Raw genomic sequence first — 16,063 nt, 5'->3', positions numbered from 1 at the left:
AATTATTGGCCTACTAGGCCTACCACAAATGTGTCTTCTTCTCTTAGTTATATTTAATCATATTAAATTAATTTAATCGCTAAGAGAACTGATAAATCCCATCCCATAATTTAAAAATAAGCCTATTTAATTTTAAAGTAAATTGTGCCTTTATTTATTAATAATTTTGAAGAAAAATATTGCAAATTCCTTCAAAACTCCCCATATTACCACTACATTAAAAATAGGCAATAATTTCCGTTGTCTGTAATTTTAAGCGACTCCTTTATATTTCAGACCCCTTTTTCTGTCTTGCCCCCCTCCCCTGCCATGATGAGTCATTCGCTAGCTCTCGATTTCTTGAAGTGCCACGTTTCAACGCTGATGAAAAATTCAACAAATTTTGATTCTAAAATCGAATTTATTTGTAAGTAGTATTAGATATTAAAGATAATAGTTATTAGCTTTATTTTTTATAGTTAAATTAATAAAATATGCCTTAATATTTACAGGTTTAACATCAATTAGCGTAAAGTGAAACGGGGACTGAATCATTTGGCCTCAACACGTTTTTTTTTTTTTTTTGCTCTATGTCCGGTATATGTTTGGTCAACCGAGACATTGGGAAATGAACTAACTTATTGTATTGTGGATAATATTGTAAGTATTTTTCAACATTAGTACGGTTATATATAGATGCTAGGGTACAATGGTTAAAAATAATAATTTTTTAGCAACATAATTGTCGTATATTGAATTTATGCCCTAAGCCTTGGTACATCTTTAGTTAATAGCGTATAGAGTAATTTCGGTTTAGAGGGGGAGTGAACTGTGTACCCCCTACGTTAGGGGCAACTTCGTACTAGAGAATACTATTTGCCCCCGGAAGGGAAGGGGAGGGGGGGATATCACTAAGGTAAGAGATAGAGGGTTATGACGTTGCCGTATATGGGAAAGAAATTACTCTATAGGTAGGGATAAGAGGTGCTAAAAGGGGGCGCGCGTTACCATAGCAACAACACTAGAGATATATTAAAATAAAAGCGTGTCTGTTAAGCCTTTACCGAAAGAAATACTGACTTCGACATGGTAATGCTACTAATTTATTCTATTACAAAATCATGAAGTATTTAGGTAATATTAAAATAAGTCTTGGTTTGTTACTCTTATATACAAAAAATATACAATTTACTATTTATTAACCTCCGTGTCAGTGAGGCGAAGCACTAATGTTCAATGGGCAATTGCTGGACTATTTTAATTCGTACGAGGTTTTAATGTTGCGTATTAGTCCACGATAGCTTTTTCTGCTTTGCGTAAGTGTCCTTGAACAAACTTTTGGAATCCATTACGCAAACCTTAGTTTTTGATTATACAAAATGGTATTGGTTACGAAAATAATCCGCTGAAAGAAAAACAAACAAGGGAATTGCGTGTCTCGTTTACGTTTCGAATCGTATATTTTTAGTGTTTTATTCAGTTTTCTTTCTGGACTAGCTGGGAGTCGATTAAATTCAGAGTCCCTCCCCTTTTTGTTATTCCAAAAGTAAACAGTAGCCCCGAGTGTGACGGGTCGAATAATGTACACAATAAACGTGAATGGTCGCGAAGAATTCATAAGCCAAACAAGAGCATTTAATAAACTAAGCCCAAAATATTTGTTGTCTTATATACATAGTTAAATTCTGACTAGGAGGATTGATACCATGATTTACACCAGGAGATGAGGCTACTTGGTACTGCACTTTGACCGTCAAGTAGCCTGGCCTCCTGATGAGCATGGTGTTAGTCATATGCTAAAGTTATAATTCACACCCCCCCCCCCCGCCAAATAAAAATAGATGAAAAATGAAGTTGCAATGGCGATATTTAGTCACGTGTTTTGCCATAGTTGGCTTTGGGTTAGGATAGGATACTGGATGAGATGATTTAAACCGTAATATTGGTGGTTCAATGCGGGGAACCCACCTAAAAACCACCAATATGGCTGCCATAACCGCCTCCTAAGACATATTACTACGTAATACTCGCCCAATCCAAATGATAGCTCTCTTTCTATTTATTGACAATATTAACAGAAGTCACGGGACAGCTCTTGAAAACCAAATTACCCCAAACCCAGTGACATGACAAATCACGTGTCATCTCACCCACTGGGAATTCAAACATATGTCAACAACAGCCTTAAATAACAACTGCGGGCAAATCAAAAATACGTAATCACACTTTTGCGTGTTACTTTACTTCTGTTTGGACGTGTCCCGGGTCCTGATATTTGGGGGGTTCTTTCCCTAAATATGTAAAGAATAATATATGATATCAGGATAAATAATTTACAGTCAGCCACGATGGCGTGATTCCCGACAATAAAATCTCTAACCCCTCACCCCCCCTACGCGCCATTTTTGTCTATAATCATAAATATATGCTCTAGAGACTCTTTTACTCGTTTTGGAAAAGAAGCTTTAGGGGGGACAATAACCATAGCGGGCTTTATCCGCAGCGTATAAGATAGTGGGCGACCAAAAATGGTACGCTTGTCATATTTGACGATGAGAAATGGGAACGCGACTCTGAATTATAGATGAAATGAACTTTAAAACAGATAGCGCGCCCGCTCCCTCTCCCTAAGCTATGATTTGCCTCGTGACCGCCCAACTGACTTTAAAGGGACAGTGACCAGTTGTTCTTGTTGACATGGTGGTAAATCTAAACTATCTGAAAGTTCTGACCCCCAAGTCAAATAGTTTTGCTTAGAAGTCTTGAGTAGTCTATACGCGTTAAGTAAGGTTTTTCCAAATCGGCGGCCATCTTGAATGAAATGGCGGCAAGAATGTGTAAAAATTAGTATATTGGTTGATATATGCACCCTATAAACGGACATTGAGAGCTTTTTAGTTCAATATTCCCTACGACATGTTTCAAAATGGCTTCTGAAAAATTGACAAAGTTTTCATGATGTGCGTTGACGGGAAACGCCTGGTCTTTTTTAATGCTACTTTTCAATAAACGAAATACTTAGACTTCTTTAAAAAAATACACGGTTCGTGGTTTACCTTCCCTTTACGTTCAGGGTGTTTCCTCGACTTTTTCTCGCCCTTGACGGTCAATTCTATATAACTTTTCCTTTAAAAGGTAGGCCCAGGGAAAATATATAGAAATAATATAGAATTATTGGTCTGCTTTGCCAAATGACGAATGAATCGGCTTCTCTCCCTTGTTCGAAGATAAAGCTTAAGGGAAAAACACCTTTACTTATTCATTTGTATTCTTCTTTTCTCTGTTATCTCTGATAAATATTTGATTGCCTGGGCTACAGCTATTTATAGCCCCCCCCCCAATATATATATAAAATATTTGACAGAAATAGCGCTGTAAAATTTATATTATATATTGTATCGATTTTAACGAGTTATCAGTTGAGAAACAATGATATCTTTTTGTTAGAGTGGTTAAGAAATCGGTATTTTTTTTTTAAATTTTCCTTTTGCTCAAGTGAAATTTGGACCATCACCCTTTTTTGGTACGCCCTATAGTATAGTCCTTCAATTCGTACCAAAACGTCGTCTGCTTTACAGATAGGCAACTTAATTGCGGGTATCTATTTTAATATCCATTTTTTTTTTTGGTACACTCTATCATATCGTACCCCCAACGTAGTCTGCTTTACAGATAGGCGTAAGATTAATTTAACTTAATTGTCGGTATCTACTTTAATATTGTAGATAAACACTACTTACTTTTGAAATGCTAATTGTTCGATACGACGCACTTTGAGAGACATTCCAGCTTTTTCTATTTATTGTTTTACTTGTGTTATATCTTAACCTCTCTACTAAGAAACGGTTAGACATTTTGCAGACTCAAATACCTCAATACTTTCTCTCTAAATTTTATTTCAACGTCGTCGCAAAACAAAATTCCGAAAATAAAAATCAACAAAATCGAGAATTTTTTTGGTTTTTTTTTTTTTTTTTGGAAAAAAAATGTTACAAAGTTTCCAATAGATATCTTTCCCCGCATGACCGAAGCGCGGGCCAAAAGTGGCCGTCCTATTTGTCTTAGCGAATCGGAACAGATAGGCTCTCCAAAAAGCGATTTTGTGTGTCCCCTTATCCCCCATCCCCAACACTGTATGGAAGGGTTACGTCTAGGGCTAACGTCGATCCTTATGGTAGCATAAAGACCCCTTTTCCTTATACGATAGCCTGGGTGAAGAAGGGCCAGAAACATCGGCCGTATCAATCTCCAATAATAATCGACCGTAGAAACAAACCAGGGCGCAATAAATATTCCAAGGTGGCCGAGCCAAGCACCCTACCCTCATCCCTTCGTTCCTATACTATGGATGGCCCACTGTGGTATAATCACGTGCAGAAATCCTGCACTAGAAGTATTATTAACGTCAATGTAGAAATTTCCTGGTCCACGTTTCTTAACTTTAACGGCGCATGCGCTTCAGGGTTGCCAGTTATTTGTTGTTATAGCGTAGATCCTGGGTTTGGAACTGAATGACCGGTCACTGAATCGAACAGAATTCTACAAGCTTTTCAGTTGGCCTACTAGCCCAGATAGCGGTTGGGAATTGCACTCCCAATTCTCATGTGATTGGCCACAATTGACCACACGCTATCGTTCGTAAAACTATTGAAGGACAATTTCTACTTATTCTGGTACGTTTTTGGGAGCTGGCAATCGGGTTTACGGAAATTGACGGTCAATAAGGAAAAGATTAGGACGCGAGGGTAGAACGCGACAACAAAACATTCTGGTGTACACCAACTAAATAAGTTTCAGAAGACTTCCTAGCTAAATGCCATTTGGACTGGGCGTTGCAGATGACAACTGTCAGTCAGTCAGGGCTTATATGAGTTATTTGTAGCCGTTCTCGTGTGGAATTTTCTGAGCCTTAACTGATATACTTCTGTTAAAAGTGATAACCCCCTTCGGACCTATATATGGGCCTATATAGACCGCACGAGCGTGAGAGGTTGCCTCGCTCCGTGTCGCCAAATCGTTCCTTTTAGCTAGTTGACGCTCGCCTAGAAATCAATCCACTAGCTCTTTTCCTCTCTCTCTCACTCTCTGCATCTCTCCGTATTCCTTTTTCCCTATATGTATGTCATCTCTCTTTTCCCACCTCTTAGCGAATAGGGATAGGTGGTGCAGTTTTTTTTTTACCAAGGGGGTGTGTATCTCTAGCTAGGCGAGAAATCTTCATTTTTCTCGGATAGGATAGTGGTAGGTCTAGTCTCGTTAACCCTAACCACTATCTTGACACCCGACCAAGGCCTAACCCTAGCCCTAGTCCCGTTTCTCTCTCTCTCTCTCTTTATCCATTTTCTCGTGGGGCATTATGGGAAATCCGCCCTCTCCTCCATGGATCGTAACGCAACGTAACTTTTTATCGCTACGTTTTCTTCTTTTTTCCTTAAGTTATGTTCGCATATTCGTTCAGAAATTATCTTGTATAAGATTAATTATACTTCGGTGCACTTCTTATTAAGAACTTACTGGTAACTATAGGGTTAAAGGTTATTTATGTATGCTTAAAATTGGTGCAGGTGTTTAAATCAAGGTTTAGTTTCGAAAGGTCACGAGAACTTATGGAAAGTTTTGTTTTATTGAACATTTTGCTTCGTAAGGTATAATTCAAGGGTTCTAATTATGGGGGAAACTCGTTTAATTTATTATAATCGACGCCGTGTGAACTGAGCCTATTTCATCACGGTGGATTGGGGTAGCGTGTTTTCTGTAGTCTTATTTTTGTACGTTCCGCGTGAAAAGATCGTGTTAAGGCGCGAAGTAGCAAAAAAAGAACCCCTATCATCCATTAGACTCCTGATATCGGCTCAGGGTTTTCCAAGAGTCTTCGTTTCGTTTTTCCGAATAGAAGAAAGTAAGAAAAAAAGAAAAGAAATACGTCTTCTCAATGAGTTTCGCCGAGAAAAGGAACCTTTTTAGCCTTAGGGGAATGATGCCTTACTTAGCCTAGCTAGGTTAGATGCTTTGGAATTTTTTCCCGTTGTCGAGCCTAAGGTCCTAGCATAGATATACGCCGTCGTCTTCCACTGTGCCTCTCTTTTCTTCATTTCTTACTATCTGATTGCCTCGACTTTCTCTGTTTGCGAATAGAACCCAAATGACTGCACTTCAAATTTCCCTCGCGTTTTACTTTTCCCGTTTCTCAGAAGTACGTAATTCGAAAGTCTGCATCGTACGATTCTAATTGACGTTCTAGCAAAGATGATCTCTCTTTTTATCCTAATATCATTTAGTTTATCAGGGCTGTAATGTTCGAAGTTTGGATCATACAGGGTATTCATTCCAAAAATGGTGATCGTAACTTCTTTACCGTGACCCTAGTGCATGAGGAAAAATGTTATAGATGTTACATTTTAGACTTAAAATGGCCTGTAGAACGCCATATATTTTTTAGAATTTAAGGGTTGTAATATTCGAGATTTCGTCAAGTTTGGATCATACAGAGACTTGTTCCAAAATGTATCGTCCATAAAACCCGCTGTACTTCGACCCTGCATGTCACCATTTGACGCAAAATGTTATATTTGTTACATTTTCGACGCGAAATGGCCCCTAGAACCCATTGTAAACATATCTTTTAGCATTTATGGGTTATAATTTTCGAAATTTCGTCAAGTTTGGATCAAACAGGGATGTGTTCCAAAATATGTTGTCCATAGAATCCGCTGTACTTCGACCCTACTTCTTGGAAGTTGGAACACTCGGTGTATTAGTTTAAATTTTGGAGGGGTGTTTTTTGGGTAACGTTTCTACTTTAGTTTACGGGTTATTCCGATTATACGTAACCTTTTGCCTTCTCGCCGAAGTTCTATTTGCGAGTCCGCGGGTATAAACGATGGTGCGCGAGCTAGTCGAGTCCCCTGGCTTCCTATTCAACATTTTTATCTATTCAACGTTACTTTGTGAACATTTTTATCGCTTCATTAATTCTTAGTCAGTAGGAATATTATCAAAAGTCGGTTGAGTGTAACCAGACCTATTTGGTTTAGTTGCGCCAAATTCTCTCCCGGGACGCTTTTAAAATTTATCGACTGTCAGGGCTTTTTCTTTCTTTTTTTAGTTTTTTGACAATTTCAGAAATTTTAATACGAACAGGAAGTGCATGGTATTAAAGAAATGTACCTAACGTTCTTTATAACATGCTTAGTGAAACCATAATCTGAGATTTTGTACAGGGTGTTGGCTCTGATAAGTTGGTCCTAAATTTAAGGGTCTGGGTGCTTTTTTTGGATCGAACTAAGTGGAAAGTGTCGAAGAACATGTTGGGGTCTAGTTAAAGGTTCAATAACGATCAACATGCATTGCGTGGATATTTCCTTGTTTTAGGGGGGGGGGACAATCAGTGTTTGGAAGCGCATATCTCCATGACTAAACATTGTAGACCCCGTGTTCTTCGACCATTACTTTCCACTGAGTTTGACCCTAAGAACGTGTCGCCCTTAAATTTATGGTAGACTTATCACCAACACCCTGTGTATACCCTCATTAAGTTATGAGTAGGTTAATTATAGGCCTAGAATTATAGTTAAAAGAAACCTTAATGCTAATTAACGAATCTAATTAGAATCTACTTATTAATTATTCCACAGGAAACTGGTGTTTAATTTGATAATCTCCAACGATGTTTAATCCAATCAGCCTACGAATCAAAGAGAATCCAGGTAAGTTTTTGTTCTTATTTATATTTTAATCAGACCAATTAATATAATTGGGTAATACAATCGAGATCGTATTAGAGCTAATGCAGTTGGCTAAGTGCTCATCCGAGTTATTGCTCTATAAACACATTTAACTTTAAGTGCCTTACTCTTAATTGAAACTTCAATTCATTCATATACAGAAAAATCTGTAATAATTTTGGGAGATATTCAACAAGCTTGTTTTCTTTTTACGGTTTCATTCATAGCTATGCTAAAGAGGGCTCGGTGGAATGATATGCTTAGCGGAATTACTTAATTTAAAAGGGAATGTGGTACTGGGGAATAACGTGGTTCAAAAAGGGTAATACCAAATATACCGTTTTTAAGGGGTATGGGAAGATGGGAAGAAACTAGAAGTTTCTTCTTTTTACCTCTTCTCATAAGTTGATAGCTTGAGAGAAGCTCTTCCACTTTGGGGGGCGCTAGGGTTTATTCTTTGGATTACGGATCTGAAGTGAAAGATAAATTTTGCACTTTCTTCGCTGCGGATTTACTGTTTTTTTTTCTTTTGCAACAAAATATCTTTACGCCCTTTCAACCCAATTTTTTCTTAACGTCCCTCGTTTTTAAGGCAATTCTAAAGCTGGGGGAAAAAAGGGAAAATTTTTTTTCCAAGAAGCGGATTATGATTTTGGGTTTTAGTAACTTACAGAAGAAGTTGCTAGTTACACACACACCACTTTCGGAAGTTGAAATTGTCATTGTTTTTATGATGATGTCGTTAGGAAACCCTGTTTTATGGAACTCAACACTCAGGGAAAGGCTGGAAATTATGACGTGTTTAGGACAAGGAGATTGCTTAATCTCAAATTAATTTTAAACCACCTCAAAATATAGCCTATTGAATTAATTGAAACAAATTCGATCCTTTTTAAGTAAGTAAGCTTACAACACATTTAGGAGTTTTCACGTGTTGTAAAAATAAACCACGCTAATAACTCATTGTTTAGGTTATATGGAACTTCTTAACGTCAATTATTTTCCTCGTTTGTTTATTTAAAAAATAACATCCCTTAACTTACTTTGCCCCAAGATACGTTCAATATTTTCTTTAGTTTGACCCATATTCTCTGTAAAAATACCCTTGTACTTAAGCCTAACTTTAACAAAAAGGCTTAGGTTATACCATCTGTATTACCACGCGTCACTTAAGCCTAAAACGCTCGCGTTTCACTTTGGAGCCGCTCCGCTTTTTCCCCCCACAACTCTAAAATATCTTAATGAAGATTTACTTCCGAGCCCAAAGACGTATTTACGTCTGAAACTTAACTCTCCACGGGCTTTTGCCACTAACCATATCTTAAAAGATTTTTTCGTCTTGTTTATCTAAAGTCTTGAGTTTTAAGAGATTTTTGGCGGGAACTATAGCTAACTCTCTTTCGCGCTCTTTAAGCTGTTATCTTTAGTACAGAGGAGTTGCAAACAATAGTACCCTACGAAGAGTCTGAAATGGTGACATGAAGAAAGAATGGTTTAAGAACTTGTAGACAAATTAATTATCAACGAGACCTTAACAACGAACGAAGTTTTCTTTAATTGGATTAAACGGATATTAATGAAGGTGTTGGGTGTTTGCGCCGTTCAGAGAGAAAGACCGAGCAGATGACGTGTCTTTTCGGTACATGCGACTGAACGCACCTTTGTGACAGTTAATCCATCGTATTATGATTATTGGTGCCTGATAATTTTAGTGATCATTAATATAACATTTTAAGGAATTTATAGTGACGTTTTTGGGTGTGTTCATCGAGAAAAACCGATCAGATATAAAGACATGTCCGGTTTTATCGGTACGTGCGACTGAACGCGCCTTTGTGACAGTAAACCCATCGTAAAACAAGCTGTTGGGTAGTCTAAAACCTTTAGAAATCTTCTATAGCGAGTAAAATGCCTCGATGCGGTATATTTTTGTCTATTCGGGGCTATCTATTTTTCTGGTAGACTCGAGCGACAGGAGATAGCTGTAGGTTAGGCTTAGCTCTGTCGAAGCCGGTACCGGTTCGACTCTTAAAAGATGATAAGACCTAAACCCGATAACTGTCACTCGTGGCTAATTCTTTCTTTTAAGCCTTCTTCGACCCGAATCCTCTTCTTCAATACACCAAAAGAGAGATGAGACGCTGGAACTCGAGTACTTGCAATTCTGCTAGACTCTCACTCACTTTCTCTGCCAGCTCTCTCTCTAGTTCTTTCTCTCTTGAAATAGACAGGAAGTCTTTTCAAGGAGAAAAAATATGAGTTTAAGTTTGATTTTTCGCTCATATGATCCTTAGGTTTATAGAACTGAGCCGCGTTCGAACCAAAAACGAAGTTGTTACCGTAAGGCTATCACACTCCTCATAAGTCTGGGTGGGGAAAAGGTATTTGCTAGGACAAACCAACCGTTAACGAAAGGGGGAAGGGCAGCTTAGCTTCGTGGCTTTTTATTAGGTTTCTGCTTTGCCGGAAACGGAAATTATTACCAACTATGATCTATCTCTCTACCCGTAACCAAACCCAACTAAGAACTGGTATCACAGTAGGCTATGCATCTCTCTATCCTACTCCGATTTGTAGGAACAAAACAAAGATGGAGACACGGTAGTTCATGTATTTTTGCACCGCAATGCCGGTACAATAAGCTCATACTTACGTGTTATACGGTTATAATGGTACTAAATGCTTTCACTCAGAGTGTTCATTAATGCCTAGAAGGGTAAACATTTTTACAGGCGTTCTATATGGGAAAAATACATTATCACCTCTGCATGCAGACCCTAAATATCTTTTCTTCTCTCCTCTCGAACGCCCGTGCAGGTCTTCCTCTCACTCTCAAACATATTTTGATGTGAACGAACTAGGACTGTTCACGAGCTCGAGCCAGCTCGGGCTCGTGACGAGCGAGCCGAGTTCGAGCCGAGCCGAGCCGCCACTTTTGCGGCTCGATTAATTAACGAGCGAGCTTTTTTATGGTCGAGCCGAGCCGAGCCGACAGGCATCGAGCCGAGCCGACTCGCGAGCCGGCTCGCGAGCTTGGTCACTAATATAGTGCTTTCTTTTTTGTCTTTATTCTCTCCTCCAATAGCTTTCCGATGTATTTTTACATAAAACAAAGCGTGGGAAAAATCTATCGTCTCTAACCTTGAGCATATTTTACCGAGTGGATTTTACTGAACCACTACATTACTAAACATGAGATGGCATTTATAGTCGTTCTCAAGTTTGACGTTGATAGTAGCAATTTTTTTAAACATGCGTATATTAATCGAGCCAGCTCGGCTCGGCTCGATCATTTTCGAGCCGAGCCGAGCTAGAGCCGAGCCAAGACCCAGCTCGGCTCGAGTCGAGCCGAGCCGCCGTTTTTTTGACTCGAGCCGAGCCGAGCTTTTAAAAAGCTCGCTCAGCTCGGCTCGTGAACAGTCCTAGAACGAACGAACGCACCGCGTCTCTCTCTCTCCAGAAGAAAAAATAGCTATTGGTAGATTTTTATATATACGAGAAATAGGAGAAATGTGTTTCCTTCGTAAAGGGCGCCAAAAAAAGGCGGCAAAAGGTGCTTTTACGCCTATAACCCCCTATCGGGTTTTATAAACTAGAAGACGTGTCAAGTTAGAAGTCCGTGTCACTCGCCTAATGTCACTCGTTTTTGGGAGCAGAGAAAAAGAGAAAAAGAGGGTAACAGGGAAGCAATGTCGAAGAAACACGATCGACGAAATAAAAACGAAACGAAACGAGAACGCGACCGAAAGGTGCTCCTAAAGTTTTTATTTTTATATCCGCATTGGTAGAAGTAGATAAATTTTAAAGTAAAGGGTTTGTTTTTCATAAAATTGCGACTGAAAGTTGGGACTTAGGGTGGGCTGCCTGCAACTCTTATTTGGGAAATTTAATATTTTCTAGTTTATTTTCTTCTGACATCCGTTGGTTTTTTTTTTCTGTGTCCAATTTTTTCTCGTCTCCTGTGCTCTCTTGGGCAATGTACAATCCTCCGCTTTACTTTTGGGTAAGCCTCTTTCGGAAGAGGAAGGCCCCGTTATAGCACTCGGGGACTTTGGCAAGCGAGATTTCATCTTGGCGCGAGCCAGTTGCATATACGTTAGGACTGTTCACGAGCTCGAGCCAGCTCGGGCTCGTGACGAGCGAGCCGAGTTCGAGCCGAGCCGAGCCGCCACTTTTGCGGCTCGATTAATTAACGAGCGAGCTTTTTTATGGTCGAGCCGAGCCGAGCCGACAGGCATCGAGCCGAGCCGAGCCGACAGGCATCGAGCCGAGCCGGCTCGCGAGCTTGGTCACTAATATAGTGCTTTCTTTTTTGTCTTTATTCTCTCCTCCAATAGCTTTCCGATGTATTTTTACATAAAACAAAGCGTGGGAAAAATCTATCGTCTCTAACCTTGAGCATATTTTACCGAGTGGATTTTACTGAACCACTACATTACTAAACATGAGATGGCATTTATAGTCGTTCTCAAGTTTGACGTTGATAGTAGCAATTTTTTTAAACATGCGTATATTAATCGAGCCAGCTCGGCTCGGCTCGATCATTTTCGAGCCGAGCCGAGCTAGAGCCGAGCCAAGACCCAGCTCGGCTCGAGTCGAGCCGAGCCGCCGTTTTTTTGACTCGAGCCGAGCCGAGCTTTTAAAAAGCTCGCTCAGCTCGGCTCGTGAACAGTCCTAATATACGTGTGTGTGGACGTGTAGGGCTGCATATGGGGTAAAGCTGTAAAAATGCCTTGTTTTTCATTCGCATCTACAACAGCTGGTAAAGCCTTTAACGCCAGCTCCCTATAGTAAAACTCCGCCTTCCTTCAAGCATGGTGTCCTATTAAGAACACCCTATATATATGGAACTTAGGTTCGCCTCACCTCCTTATAGCTCCTCAGGTATGGCAGGCAACTTGGCAAACTGAGGCTTTTTGCCTGAACAAGATGTCACGTTTTTGGTTTTTTTATGTTTGAAGAATTTTCGTGGACATTTTCACTAAATGGGCAAAAGAAATTCGTCCCCCTACTCTCTCTGCATTGTTGTCAGACTAAGTGTCGACTAGTTCAATTTGAATCAGTTCAAGTAAAGTTATGAATTCCTTCTTAAATTTAACTTCCCATAACTCTTAATTTTGAACAAAATAACGCAAAAAATACAATGTCGCCAACATACAAACGTTAGTTAAGAAATGTGAATTGAGAATTCGTTACTGGACATACGCAAGAGCTGACTACTACAAACCTCCCGTTATCGTTTCAAATAAAAACCAACACAACCAAAGTTAGGGGCCAAAGCTCGTAACGGTACCGGTAAACCTTTATACCACTGCCGTCACCTCTTCCATTCCTGTGACTGCCGCATCTTGCCTGACTGTGTTCTTGCTTCATCTTGCACCGCATCCCCATTCTTGGAGAGCTAGGGCAACTCGCCGTTCTTCCGATTCTATCTTTAGAGCCGTCACCTTGTTAGCGGGCGATTTCTTTGCTGACTCTCTCCTGTCTCTCTTATATTGTCTTTGCCCGCGCGATAACCCCTTCCACGTCCAACTTATCCCGGTTAATCCCAGCATATTGGGGGGTAAAATATAAATCCCGTAGTGGATAATCAACCGAAGGCTTAGGTCTTGTACTTGTTGACTAAGTTACGTTGAACGTTCTCGTGCGCGGCTGCTTCTCTAACTTCCAGGAACAAAAAGGGAGTCGAAATTGGCGAAGGGAAAAGAAGTTAGAGGAAGAACGGTACGGTAACGTGGAAAGGTTAGGGGGGAAAAGGTAGTGTACCGTTAAGGTGGGGAGATGTTGGCGAGGAAATAGGAGTGGTGGTGGTAGTGGTGATGGTACTGGTACACTCGGGGAAGAGCCGCCGAAGTTAAGCCTTGGCTATCTTCCTTTAGTTCTAGAAGGACTTCGCGTTTCCATCGGTGGATCTGATTTGCGGTTCGGCAGCGCGGAAAATTGCCACCTTGCTTCTCTACCTTCCATCTTCTTCCCACTCTACCTCCATCTCTTCTCTCACACCCCAAAAAGAGGTCCACCAAATTTTCTGTACTTTTTCGACTGGATTTTTTTCTTTTCTTCTTTTTTCTCTCGCCTAGCTTCAACTCTTTTTTCTCTCCGCCTTTCCTGTATACGAGTTGTTCGTGGTTAATGCGTGAATTGAACTGAACGGTTGTAAACGTTCAAAGTATAACTAAAGCTTACTATGTTTTGGAAATTTGGAAAGAAAGATGTCATCAAGTTAATTTGAACAATTCGGAAATTGATGCGTTGTCTTTGGCGTCTGCTGTGAGTTGGAACGTTTGGTCAAAGAGGTACACTGGAAAATGACGTTTTTGTGTCTCTTTCTCTCTGCCTTACAGTGATGTAAAAAAGCGACACGTACACAATCACTTAATTCAATTCATTCCTTCAATCGTCACGAACAGAATTCGAATCTGTTCAACGTAATTTTATGAATGTATCTGAATGAAATGGCTAATAAGTGTGGTATACCGGTTTCTTCCACATTTTCCCCAGTATCTACTTTATTAACCGATACAGAAAGAAACTGAACAACCTCAGTTTTCTAGATATTTCTTTTCGAGCTCATTCACTCATTCTCCCTGCTTTTCAACACGCCATTTGTAATGTAGTGTAGAAAGGCCAAACGTCAATACCAAAGATTTTTTTTCTTTTATTTTGGCTTCCCCATGCACTGTTTCTTCTATTTTAGAGTTTTATTTTTGTTCTGTTGTCTGTCGCTTTTCGCTGCTGTTTACTGTTTATAACAGAAGTACATTATACCTTACTTATGGGTCGAACTTTTTTTTTTTAAAACTCGTGTGATCTTGGAGGTATTTTTCTTAGTCCATCTTTTTTCTCTTTTATCTGCAGTAGACTTGAGTTAGGTGTTGTAACTTATACCGTTTCTTGTTTATAACTTATTGGTTCCGATACATTAGATTTGTATTAGGTTTTATTTTAGTTGTTGTTGGTGTTGTCTAGGGGTTTCTGGGAAGCTTATTAGTCTTATACCAAAATAATATCAGGCCTTGGCGAATTTTTTTTATAGATAGACAGAAATATTAAACTAAATGGGTCGTCAAAAATAAATTGTTATAGGTCTATATCAGATTTATTTTATAATGAAAAATACACCAATATATTACGTTTTAGTAGCGAGCGACACTTTCGTCTCTATCCTTAGTACTTTTTAGTGACATTGATAGATCATTAATGTCAATCTTCCGTGTCTAATAACCTTGATAAGCTCTACTTAATCCGACGTTTTTTTTATCATATGATATTCTAGACTACCAAGAAAATTATTTGCAGTTTCAGCAAATCCTTCGCGAATTTTTCAATTTGGTTAGGTTAATATTTAATTGGAAATTAATTATAAATATACGGTTAAATAAATTAACTTTGGGGGAATTTACCTTAATTCTCCTTTGGATTTCTTTCTTCTTTTTTTTTATCAAGTTTCGTTTCCGAAATTATCTAAATTCACTTTTGCTTTTAACGAAATTAATTTTACTGGATAAAATATTCAATTGCAAATAATTTAGTAAATATATAGTAATACATTAATTAGTTATTTTTAAAGTACTATAACCTCTTGAGGCGTCGGTATTTTCTTTTTAATAATTTTTTTTAAAAAAAAATCCTTTGAAGCTTTATAAAAACCTTTTCGGTGCTCGAGGCACCTTTATTTCTTCTTACTTTTACTTCTAATTAAGGATTGAAATAAGAAATATTTTTAATAAGACTGGATCTTTGCCAGAGGCAGACAGAGATAATGAGTGGATTGAGTCTCTTAATATTTAATTTTTTACTGCAATTCGTTAGTATTAATTTTTATCACTCGATATTCTCTTGAAATTATGAAATAAATTCATGTTAGAAACAAACCTCAAATATTTAAACCCCAAAGACTGAAATATTGTAGGGTTTAAATTTAAAGGAACATTGATATGCAAAAATCCAGCCATCATATTATAATACTGATATAATAAAAATAAATGCGTTCCGCACGTGCCTGAACATAAACCCACCCAAGGCTTAGCATAGCAGCTCGAATCTTAAAGATGGTGGCGCAGTTTAGGTTCTGGGTATTCTGCATGAATTTACGATCCAATTATTCTTGTAAATATTTGAATATTTGCCATGGAGAAACAATACACACAAATGACTCCGGAATTTATTTTATTTGAATTTCTTAGATCCATAAGTTCGTAAGATATGTATGTTGGCCATAAGTTTGTCACTGGTAACTTAGAAACTGGAGCTTGTCATGAAGTGAGGGAGGTAGGTCATGAGATTCGAGGTATAGCGACGCCTGGTGACGCGCTGTTTATGGCTTAGCACAGAATAAATAGGACTAGAGTGTACCAAGA

General features: G+C 38.8%; 1 long non-coding RNA gene across 1 annotated transcript in view; it reads left to right on the top strand.

Annotated features, from left to right (window-relative positions):
- The first annotated feature begins 220 nt into the window (after positions 1 to 220).
- Positions 221 to 16,063, top strand: part of LOC149690561 (uncharacterized) — a 159,042-nt gene continuing 143,199 nt past the window's right edge. The window contains exons 1-3 of the long non-coding RNA XR_016383757.1: positions 221 to 406; positions 492 to 639; positions 7,614 to 7,685. This is a non-coding gene — a long non-coding RNA (uncharacterized LOC149690561). The remainder of the gene's footprint in view (positions 407 to 491; positions 640 to 7,613; positions 7,686 to 16,063) is intronic.

The sequence above is a fragment of the Phalangium opilio genome, unplaced genomic scaffold, assembly GCF_054372755.1.
Source record: "Phalangium opilio isolate 3A_F unplaced genomic scaffold, DU_Popi_V2 ptg000031l_1, whole genome shotgun sequence".
NCBI lineage: Eukaryota > Metazoa > Arthropoda > Arachnida > Opiliones > Phalangiidae > Phalangium > Phalangium opilio.
This window is presented reverse-complemented; position numbering and strand designations above follow the sequence as displayed.